Genomic DNA, 12,379 nt, shown 5'->3' with positions numbered 1-12,379 from the left:
TTACTCTTAAAGTAGCCAGTCAATGAGTTTATTTCTGAGATATCGTTTGATTGCCAAATGGGCGATAAACCGAAGTTGATGGCAACCTCTTCATTCATTGATTGTTCTCTGCATCTCTGGCGAAGGATATATTTATGTGGAAAAGGGAAGGGAGGGGGAGAACGCTTTTGATCGCTCCAGATTTGAGGTTTTCTTTCAGGTGGAAAAACAATCGAGTATTTTTGCGTGTTTTCAGAACATCAGTAATTCATTTTTTTTTACATAAAATTAACTATGAATTGTATTTGATGTTTTCTGTTTTTGTACACCATTTTTATTTTGATAACTGAAATATTTTTTTTTAAATTTTTTTTTTTTAACTATTTCTTCTTTTTTCAATAATTATTTATGAAATGAGCTGACACGCGCCGCTCTCATGACATGATGGTTTACACGGTTATAAGAATCTATTTCATGATAAAGCTTGTTTCAAACTCTAACTCTGTTCTGGTAAAGAAATTGCTTAAATTACAAGAACCTTTTAATTTAAAAAAAAATCTCGAAATCGAGGTGCCAAAGTTGAATTTGTTATTTAATTTTAAACCAACTGAATTTGTTATTTAATTTTTTACGTCGAAATTCTTCAGCAATTTCTCTAAACATATATGTATAATTAAAAGAAAAAGGAAAGACAAGAACAACTTTAAAAGAAATATTGAGGGTCAAAATTAAGTTTGTTATTTACTTTCAAACCTTGGTCAAAATTCTTAAGCAATCTCTTTTATAATTAAAGAAAAAAAAGAGTTTTCTTTAAATATTGAGGCGTGAAAGTTGATTTTGTTATTTACTTTCATACCTAGGTCAAAATTCTTCAGCAATCTCTCGAAGCAAATATGTATAAATAAACGAAAAAGGAAGGACATGAACAACTTTAAAAAAATATTGAGGGTCAAAATTAAGTTTGTTATTTACTTTTAAACCTTGGTCAAAATTCTTAAGCAATCTCTTTTTTAATTAAGGGAAAAAAAGAATTTTCTCTAAATATTGAGGCGTCAAAGTTGATTTTGTTATTTACTTTCATACCTAGGTCGAAATTCTTAAGCAATCTCTCTAAACATATATGCATGAATAAAAGAAAAAGGACGGACATGAACAACTTTAAAAAAAATATTGAGGGTCAAAATTAAGTTTGTTATTTACTTCTAAACCTTGGTCAAAATTCTTAAGCAATCTCTTTTTAAATTAAAGAAAAAAAAAGAATTTTCTCTAAATATTGAGGTGTCAAAGTTGATTTTGTTATTTACTTTCATACCTAGGTCAAAATTCTTCAGCAATCTCTCGAAACAAATATGTATAAATAAAAGAAAAAATAACGACGAGAAAAATTGCAAAAAAGAAGGAAAAGTTAGAAAACAAAGAGAGAAGAAAAACAGCCATCTAGGATAAGAAATAAATTCGCTTACATTTTTTTACTTTTGTTACAATTTGAAATTCACCCTATTTGTTTACTGAGGGTATTCTTTGAAATATCTAAAAAAGATCATCTTCAGAGTGAACAAAATGTAAAGCAGCTTCCTTCTTAACCCTTTGCTTTCGGTGTACCAGGTTGTACCACCACATGTGGTCCACATGTTGTACCAGCCGTAAGAAAAAGGTTAAAAATTGTTTTGTTTTTTTTAGGATTGGCGCCACTTTTAGTTTTACAATTTCATTATATATTTTAAATATTTTATCTAAACAAATTATGAAAGACATTTTAAAACACAAACAATCTTTTATATTCAATATAATGTTATGAATAATCTTTCAATGCTGTTTAAAAAATACCAAAAATCTTTAATGATAAAATTAAAAAAAAATTTATACAAATTGTAGAAACAATAATTAAAATTTTATTATTTAGTATGAAATAAACATCTCTTATTTAAAAAAAATGCCAAATATTGCAGAGAACTTCTTGCATTTTACATTTTACACTTCTAAAATAAATTACTTGAATAAATTACAAAATAAATTACTTGAATTTTACATTTCTAAAATAAAATGTTAATTTTGCATAAAATAGAAACAATACGCATTTCGATTAATTATGCTGCTTTATTTTTCCAATTAAAGAAACATAAGAGCTTCTATATTCCAGATATTTTATTATAATTATCTTAAAAGGGACAACCTCGTGAGCTAATTTTTCTTGATAAATTCTGTAAATAAAATATTCCAAATTCTGTACTTGTTATAAAACAATCCAAAAATTAAATGAAAAATTAAAGCAAAAATGCCCTTAAGGATTTTAAAAATAGTTCTGAAAACTATTTAAATGGAATAAAATAATAAAGAATGTTCTTAATTTTAAAAAATATACTAATTTTAGCTTTTTTATTAAAAAAATAAAATAAAAACCGCAAGTTAATTTATAAATTTAGTAAAAAATAAGATCAGTAAAATAAATACGTAATTTATGAATAAACTCAAATGTAAATGAATATCCGATAAATAGGTGAATAAATACAAGAATGTAGCATAATAAGTATTACTATGAAATTAATAAAGATAAATAGAAATTTTTTTCACTTTGTAGTTACAATCTTTGTAATTACAATTCACTTTGTAATTACAATCAGAATTGCATTTATAATCAAATATTTTTTAATATTTCTCAAACGGAATAATGACCTATTGCCTAAATGCAAAATTTTTATATTTTAAAAAACCCTGTTTAACATAAGCACTTTATTGAACATGACACTACATGAGAACTCAACATGTTATTCGAGGATATCTAAATTAATAAGATTCAATGCAACATTTACACGAACTATTAGATTAGTGTAAATTTTGCGTATTTTTTCTAGAATAGATTAATTTGCAGTAACAAAAATTAACAAGCAAAATGTGCTTACAATGAAAAATATTATTCAACATACATAAAAGAATATTAAAAGCATTATAAATCATATTAAATAATAAGAACTAGCAAACAATTTAAAAAAATTGTTTTAAGAAAACAAATTTTGTAATTATGTTTATAATTTTACTTCCTACCACGTAAAAAGAAACTAAATATTTTTACTTTGCAAACTTTGTCTCAATAAAAATAAAAGTTTTTTCCTCTTTGCTTTGATGTGAATTCGTGTACTTTTTAATGATATTTCTGATACATTTAACGCTGCCATTTTTGTAAATATGCTCATCATTAAATATTGACATTCTTATTACTTTAAAATTAATACACTTCAATATTAAACTTAAAATATCAATTTTTTGTTTTAGAAATTATGAATTTCATTTCTTATAAGGACGGATCATTTTTTTTTCTCTTTACAAACCTTGTGCTTCAGTAAGAAAAATACTCAAAATGAGAGATTTTTCCTTTTTATCTAATGAATGAATCATTGTATTTTAATGAGTTTTATTGTTATTAAAATTTTTACTACAATTAAAACTCTATATTAACAATCAATAATATTTTATATCTAACTGGCCTCCACCAGATAAAAACTGTTTCAACTTTTTAAATAAGTAGAGTATGAATTAATTTAAAATCTAAAATCATGAAGTCAATATCGAGACAATATGCGACATAGTAAATTCATATTGCTCAAGTATTGCTCAAGTCTTAGTTTTTGTCTCTTACACATTCGCGTGGTATTATAATGAATTTGTTATCAAAATGTTCAGTACAACATATGCCAGGGGTGGCGAACCTTTATACACCAACGTGCCATTTTTTCTAAAAAAATTGCTTAATGAGGTCATAGACGTGCCGTCAAATAATTCTGACTTCGTGATTATTGGGAAAATAATAATACTAAATACTATCAACTCAAAACTCTTTATTTACATTGAAAAAAGAAAAAAAACATTTTGCAATGTCTCAGTTATACACGTAATTCAACTTAAAATAATATCAGTGTGACTTCTGTTGTTGCAGATTAGATGACCAATAACTTATATTAGGTTGTATGTTAGTTTAAGCAGGACTGTTGATTTTTTTTTGCTAGTTATTTACTGTTAGCTTGTTTTTTACGGTTATTAATTGTTTTTTTAGCATTAATTTTTATTTTTTTATTAATAATTGTTTATTATTTTGTTTGTTTTTTGTGAATTTTAATTTAATTGTTACATATGTTTCATAGTGTCATAACATTTGTGTAATAACAATTCATTGTGTAACAACGATTGTGATCAGTGGAGTGCCCAAAATATTGCGTCGCGTGCCATTGGTTCGCCATCCCTGACATATGCTAACAATAAAAAAATATATAATTATCTCAATGGTGACTTTGATGTATAATAAATCAAATTTTATTTTATTATATAACCGTCGTTGAACAGCTGACCCCATTTCTGGGTTTACGACTACAACTCCGTAGCCTTGTCATTTTGAACTCAATCCAGAAGACAATGGAACTCCTGGATCAGGTATTATGATAAATTTGCCTTCATGGAGAACTTTTGAAGGAACCAAACCGAATTTGTCTTGTATAGAGAAGAAGACAACGGGAACCTCCCAAGGTTAGCCTGACGGTAAGGGTACTCTAACCCATGATTCGTCTGCCACTGAGGACATTTAACGTCAGCACTGTGGTGGGTGCAAGCCGTATGTGGAATTCGTATCCACCAACCATCGCTGGGATTCGAACCCGGTTCACCTCATTGGAAGGCGAACGCTCTGTCCCCTGAGCCATTACGGATCAATAAATCAAATTAGAAACTTTATTGAAATCAAGCTGAGCACTTATTTGTTACTATTAATTATGAGAGACTATGAATTTAATTTGTAAGGGCTTTTTCACCAGAGCGAAACGAACTTTAACTGTTATAAATTTCTTTTAAGTTAAGAAAATACACTGTTCTAAAACAGCATTTCAAACTAGCTTAGATGTTGTTAAAAACTTAAAGATAGCATAGCCAATGAGTATTTGCTTTAAAAAGTTAAAAATCAGTCTTTACCTTTGTGGGGGAAAGACCACTAGAACATTGCCAACCTTCATCCATCGAGAGGTCCCTCAAGATTGAAACAAGTGAGCATGTCTTATATACTAGTGAATTGTTGTTTAATAATCGAAGTTGTAGTTACGCCACAGTACTCCCCCACCAGAATTTTTTATCAGGGATAAAATTCGATGAACAGATACTACTAGTTGCCGTATTTGCGAAAGACCGGAGGAGCTGTGTTAAGTTCACCGGATTTTGAGCACTTATGGTGAAAGCTGTTTAAGTTCAAACTTTTGTGAATGGTCACTCCTGTGTTATTATTGACAGTCGGTGAGCACAGGATCCCGTTGTGTGCAAATGAGACTGAGTAGCAACAGCGTGAGGATAATGATGATGCAGTCACAAATAGCAAGTCAACTGTTCAATGTGGACCATATATCGAAGTAGTCGTGATCATATCACGTCAGCAAGTCACCAATGTGGGAGAAAAGACCATTAGACAATGCCAACCTTAATGTATCAAAAGGTACCTCGTGATAGAATCAAGTTAGCATGTCTTATATACTAGTGAATAGATGTTTAATAATCGTAGTGGTAGTTACGCCCCATCAGAAATTTATCTGGGATAAAATTCGATGTACAGATACCACAAGCTGCTGTATTTGTGAAAGAACGGGAGAGCTGTATTAAGATCACCGGGTTTTTTGAGCTTTAGCCATGAGAGCTGTATTGAGTTCATGGTTATGCGTGAGGACTCTCCTGTGCTGCTATTAGAAGTCAAGTGTGTGCAGAATCCCGTTGCGTATAAATGAAACTAAGAAGCAACAGTGCCAGGAGGACGATGACGCAAACACAAATAGCAAAAATTGGTGTCAATGTTTTGTTACCCAAATATAATTTAGCAATATTCATCATATTATCATCTCCAATAATTATCCCTTTGCATAATATTTACAATATTGTCATATACGATGAAACGATGTGTATTATTGGTAACCGGCGACCCATGTTAATCAGAAACTGGTGATATTCGACTTGTTAACGAACTTGGCTTCATAATAGCAATAACAGGTAATTACTCATTTTAAAGTTTAAGTTTATAAAGCTTTTGATATTTTCATTTGAAATATTATTATAAAATGAAGTTTGAGAATTTAAAATAAGTGATCAAAAAAATGAGAACAGTTCATTATTATTATTAATATGAGGACAGTTTTTTTAAGTAAGGGCCGTTTTATTGTGTAGACCCAGTGTTTCCCAAAGTGTGGTAAGCGTACCCCCAGGGGTACGGGGACAGTTTAGCGGGGTACGCGTTTTTATGCGAAATAACTGGCAACAAGCGAAAATTTCAGGAATTTTATTTAAAAACAAAGCTAGCCATGAAAATTTAAGATTACGTATTTTTCAATTGGCTATTATTTGCAGAGTTAACTGTTAATAATGAGTGGTGTCAACAACCAGTTGTGATTTTCAACTTTTGTGCAATTTTTTATAGTTAAAAATACATAAATTTTTTGTTAATGGTACACAGCGTTACGAAAAATTTAGAAAGGATACACAAAAGTCATAACTTTGGGAAACACTGGTGTAGACTAACAGGTGACGCGTGCGTCACAACCAGCGCTTGCGTCGTGTACTGACATTCCTCATGAACTGTGCTCAGTTACAGCTGTATAGGTAACCTGTACGACAGCCCTGTGTCTTTTAAAATGTTTAACAAATCGCGTGTGAGTGATGCGTTTTCAATCGACCAAAATCCTGTCTGCTGCATTCAATATCAGTGGCAGATTTGTGAAGTATCTTCCTACTGGCATGCTGACAGGAAATTTCGCTACTCAGTGGCAATGACTCCTTTAGCTGGGAAGTTTTGAACCACCCCTATCTACAGTCCAGACCTTACGCTAAGTGATTTTCACCTTTTCCGGTGTTTCAAAAATTATTTTCGCGGCAACTGGTACAAAGATGAAGAAGACGTGAAAACAGCCGTGACCTATTGGTTATCGGAGCAGGTGGCAAGTTATTGTGAAGAGGGTATTCTAAATCTAGTTGCAAGGTATGAAAACAAGAGAAACGTATGAAGAATAAAAAAATAAATTTGCTTCACGAACATTTTCTTTCGTTTGGTTTTCAAAATGAAGTTCAAAATGCGGAGAAAACATGGAAAAATTACAGAACAATAAAAAAAGTGAAAAAGAAAATATGTAATAAAAGTAATAAAAATCCGGAAAATAAAAGATATAATCTTTTCATCAGCTCACACGATTATATCCGCAAAAGAGTGCTATCTAATATCGTATCAATATAGCCAAAGCAGAATATATCAGTACAATAGTGTGATGAGCACTAAAAAAAATAATAATATTTTTGAAACAAACAGAATAGAAATTGAAATAAACAATTTTCTTCGTTTCTTTTTGTTCTTTTCGTATTAATTTATTATGCTATATATATATATATATATATATATATATATATATATATATATATATATATATATATATATATATATATATATATATATATATATATATATATATATATGTTCAAAATGAAGAATAAAACAAAGAAAAATAATAGACATATGAAAGGAAAAAAAGGGGGGGAAATAATAAGTAAAAAAATAACAAACAACAGTTTAAAAAAAAAAAAAGGATTAAATTTGATTTAAAAAACCGGAAAAAAAACTTCGTGTTTTCTTGTATTTATTTTATTTATTATATATATATATATATATATATATATATATATATATATATATATATATATATATATATATATATATATATATATATATATATATATATTTGAAATTGCTGTTTTTATGAATAACACATTTATGTCTAAAATTACCACTGACCTTGAAATACAATATTTCTTTTTCAAGTTTCAACAACTTATGTCAGTATTAGTTTGCATATTTGTTTCGAATACGTTTTACTTCAGCGCTCAAGCACTGAGGTTATTAAGGCTTTAAGGTTATTTAGTTTGCTTACAGTGATTTCATCTGTTTCCAGCTTTTAAATATATACATTTTAAAAGTTCTATTTCCATCAAAATTCCCGTTTAAATCTATGACAATGAGTTACAGATAGCGATCAATAGGAATACGTTTCTATTAGTATGGGAATATGAATAATTCAATAGGAATGGTGACAAACGACAATTGATTTATTCCCACTCAGCGATATAGTTCAGCTTCTATCTTGGACATCTCTATTAATATTAATTCCACTTTAATACTAAAAAATCGCAGAACTTACTGCCATACTATTAGACTCACTCTAAGACTCAATTATCAAGACTCAATTATCAATTATCTCAATTATCAGGTTATACTATACAGCTTTATTGTTTTTACGTGGTTTGTACTTGTTTACGTTCGTGTATCAATTAGTTAATATTGTGATGTAATACGTTAAAAGTAAATACAAATAGAAATTATGTAAAAAAATTTAATGTGTAAAAACCCATTACATGTAGAGTAAACTAACCAGTGAAGGAACACTTAAGCTTCGCTTTCCTTTTAAAAAAATCGTATTAATTTCAAAATTCCTAATTTTAGTTAAATGACAGTGTCAACATATTTGTTACTAATTGCAAATTATGTAAAAAAAATTGTAGAGAACTTACATAATATTGTTTCAAAGTTTTGGAGGTTCAAATAACAAGTAGTAAGAAGACCGATTGGAGGAACAGCTCTTACCAGTGAATGAACACCCAGTAAAGGAACACATAATTTTTGTTATTTTTTTAATGCTCTTTATGAATTTATAAGCCATACAAATATTTAAAAACAAGCCAATTCTTGAAATTATAACATATATATACTTGGAAAATGTTAACTTTTTTTTGTAATCATGAATTGAAAATTAGACTGTCAACATATTAAAACATACTGTTCATTCACTGAGAAATCTATGCCCAGTAAAGGAACATGCCTGTTCCCTCACTGGTTAGAAGTTGTTTTTCGTATTTTTAACATGCTTTTGATGCGAAACATCGCTAAAGGTACAAGAAAATTAAAGTTTATCTTTTATTTTCATTAACTTAGAAAAAAAACATTAAAGGAACACTTGTTTCTTCACTGGTTTTTCATCGTTTGGTGATCCAGTGAATTAACACCCCCTTATCTCAGTATTTTATTATGGTATGATGCCTAAAAAAATAAAACGTAACTTTAATAACTATATTTTGAATTCTCTTCTTCACAGTGAGAAAAATAAAACTATTACATGCAATTAATTCCACTTCAAACATGTAAATACAAGCACTCATCTTATAATTTTTTCAAAGAAACAAGGTGTTGCAGAGATAATAACAAATTCAAAAAATTTTCCAGCGAAGTCTATTTGATCATTTAATCCAAAACATTGCTAGATGACTTCCTATTGTTTGGCAGTAAGCTATTGTTACCAATCAATCTGAAGAAAAACTTTCAAATTCTATTTTTAATCAATATATATGAAATGTTCCTTCACTGGTTGGTTTACCCTATGTTTAAATATAAAAGTATTGCCTATAAACTCTTGCAAAACATGTCATTATTATAAAACCGCAATGGGTCTAATTATTATAATATACTAGTGTAATACCTGATATAATAAATATTTTATATTTATATAATATATCGTCTACTTTATACTATCGTCGAATTTATATTACAGTACTGTACCCGTTATCCGGAAATCAGAAAACCGGAAGACCAAAAAACCGGAACGAAATTCGATAAATTTTCCCGCCATTTTTTAAAAAAAACATTTTTTTCCTCATAAAATTTTAGGATTTTTCTTTCCTTTTTGAAAGATGTTTACTTTACCATCATTTTGGAAATAATCATTAATGTATTACTTCATCGTTTTTTCTTCTTTTTAAGATTATTTCCAAATATTATTTTTTTTTCATTTGGATTTAACAATAAAAGAAACGGCTTTTTGTAGCGATTCAGAAAACCGGAAAAATCAGTTATCCGGAATAGCGATGGTCCCGATCGTTCCGGATAATCGGTTCCCTACTGTATATATCGTCTAATTTAACCATTTGATACACCAACGTAAACAAGTGCAAACCGGTTTCAGTCACATAAAAACAATAAAGCAGTGTAGTATCACCTGGTGATTAAGATTTCACATAGAATCTTATAGAGTGTCTAATAATTTGGCCATGGAGTGAATATTTGTAAGCAACATACATTTTTCTTCCTCCACATATTTTAAACCCTATAAACAAAACCCATCGTCTTCCTCTTGACAGACGTTATCTTCCAATGAAGAAGAAAACCCAAACATCCACCGAAGAATTTCTTCCCTTTTTGCTTATGTATGAAGTACTTGAATTTTAATAAGATTTTCACTGCCAGGAGAATGCACCTCGCGTACGGATGCTTCATTCAAACCTCAAAGCAGATGAATTGGCATCCCTTGGCGACCGTTTTCGGTTACCTGGCAACCCATTCAGGGATTGAGCCACAGAACAACATCGAAGCGTGAGATCAGGAGCCAAAAAAATCTCTTCCTCCTCACTTTGAAACAGTTGCGTCTTAAAGTTGATCTTCCTCCAACTTAAATCTTCATCTTTCAATGTTGTTAAGAGACCATATATGTGTGGAGAATAATTTTATGGCGACGGTAACTGTCAACCGTGGTTAACTGTCAACTACTTAATTTGACTTATATCTGGTGCATTTTGGATTATTAAAAACAATTTTGGAGAGTTTTCCTGTCGAAAGTAAGCCTTGATTTTCATGTATTTAACCGGCATCAAATGATCATGACAATCAAAATGTCTAAATGCAAATATAGTGTCTTACGTTTGCTTGGTATTTTAGCAGTATTTATACAATAATAAATGAATAAGGAAATCACTTTTTTATTATTATTATTCTAACGAGCTATAAAATACCTATTATAATTAATAAATTGTCTTTTATATATAAACCACTAAACTCAAATTCTTCCATATAATATTATTTCAAATACGAAAAACCGATGCGTCCATAAAAAGAAATAATGCATATATTAGTTTCTTTAAAGAATAAGATGTTTTAGTTTTATAGAATATCATAAATCTTATTTGTAAACTTAATAATTCATTCAAAATGTAAAATATTGTATTTAAAGTACATTCTTTATATTTCGAATTAACACATGTATTATGATAACATGAATATAAATAGTCAAATTCTGCTCATAAATAACACAATTTATTGCTTTGGATCTACTAAAAGCAAAGCTATACTATATATATTTTTTTATATTAAATAGTATAGTAACGTTAATTTTAAGGTATTTTTATAAAAAATAATATAAAATAATAATGATAATAATATATGTTTTTAAAGATTACCATAAACTTACTTACAAAATGTAATTATTATAGAAATATATTAAAGAAAACATTTATTATAAAAAAATTATTGAATTAACAAATATACATATATAATACTATTTATAGGTATATTATGTATACGCATATAATCTACATAGATAAACTTTATTAATTAAAATTCATTTGTATCGCATCTACTAAACACAAATTTTATATATAGTGTTTTGCTAAGCTAACGAATCACATGTGTCTTAAAATTATAAAAAAAAAAACATTTTAAAAACTTTATTGGAATATATTTGTTTCATGTTCTTTTTTTCATTTTGACTCAATTGTGTAGTCACTTCTTAATCTTGTGCCTATTAAACTCTACGGTTGAACAAATTCGATATATTTTCCGGCATTTTTTTGTAAAATCAATTGAATCTTTCTTATCTTTTTCTGTTGCTACTTACCATATAAAAGGTATTGTTTATCATTTTTTTTATTTTTATGTTCTGCATTAATAATAATATTCATACAATTTTCAATTTATTTTTTGGAAAGTCTATCAATCATAACAGTTAATCTTTTTGGAAACTAATATTTAAAAAAGAAATTCCACAGTTAATGTATAATAGTTTTGAAATTAACAGTTTTGCTCCTAATAATGATAACGTAAATGAAAAGGGAATTTGAAGAAAGCACAAAATGTAATCATGTGAATTATTACATTTAAGCACAGAACCATCATATGAATTATTACATTTAAGCACAGAACCATCATATGAATTATTATATTTAAGCACTGAACCATCATATGAATTATTATATTTAAGCACTGAACCATCATCTGAATTATTATATTTAAGCACTGAACCATCATATGAATTATTATATTTAAGCACTGAACCATCATATGAATTATTATATTTAAGCACTGAACCATCATATGAATTATTATATTTAAGCACAGCGTTTAAGATGTGAATCTGATTGTTGGAAAAAAATATCTCATTGCTCACTACTTACGCAAAAAGTAACTAAAGAGTGAGAGTTTAGTTATTGCCGGCTACAAATCTTAATATGCATATTGAAATAATTAAAAATATAAAGAAATTATTTCAACAGAGGTAGAATTTATTTTCTATCTGAACAA

General features: G+C 28.4%; 1 protein-coding gene across 1 annotated transcript in view; it reads left to right on the top strand.

Annotated features, from left to right (window-relative positions):
• The first annotated feature begins 10,365 nt into the window (after positions 1-10,365).
• LOC107454198 (cytoglobin-1) overlaps positions 10,366-12,379 on the top strand; it is a 156,699-nt gene continuing 154,685 nt past the window's right edge. Inside the window, exon 1 of the mRNA XM_016071303.4 lies at positions 10,366-10,641. The gene's annotated coding sequence lies outside the window, so the exon portion shown is untranslated. The remainder of the gene's footprint in view (positions 10,642-12,379) is intronic.

This window comes from Parasteatoda tepidariorum, chromosome 10 (genome assembly GCF_982258835.1).
Source record: "Parasteatoda tepidariorum strain Cologne lab strain chromosome 10, Ptep-v5.0, whole genome shotgun sequence".
In the NCBI taxonomy this organism is placed as follows: domain Eukaryota; kingdom Metazoa; phylum Arthropoda; class Arachnida; order Araneae; family Theridiidae; genus Parasteatoda; species Parasteatoda tepidariorum.
Note: the sequence above shows the minus strand (reverse complement) of the source record. Positions and strands in the feature narration are given on the sequence as shown.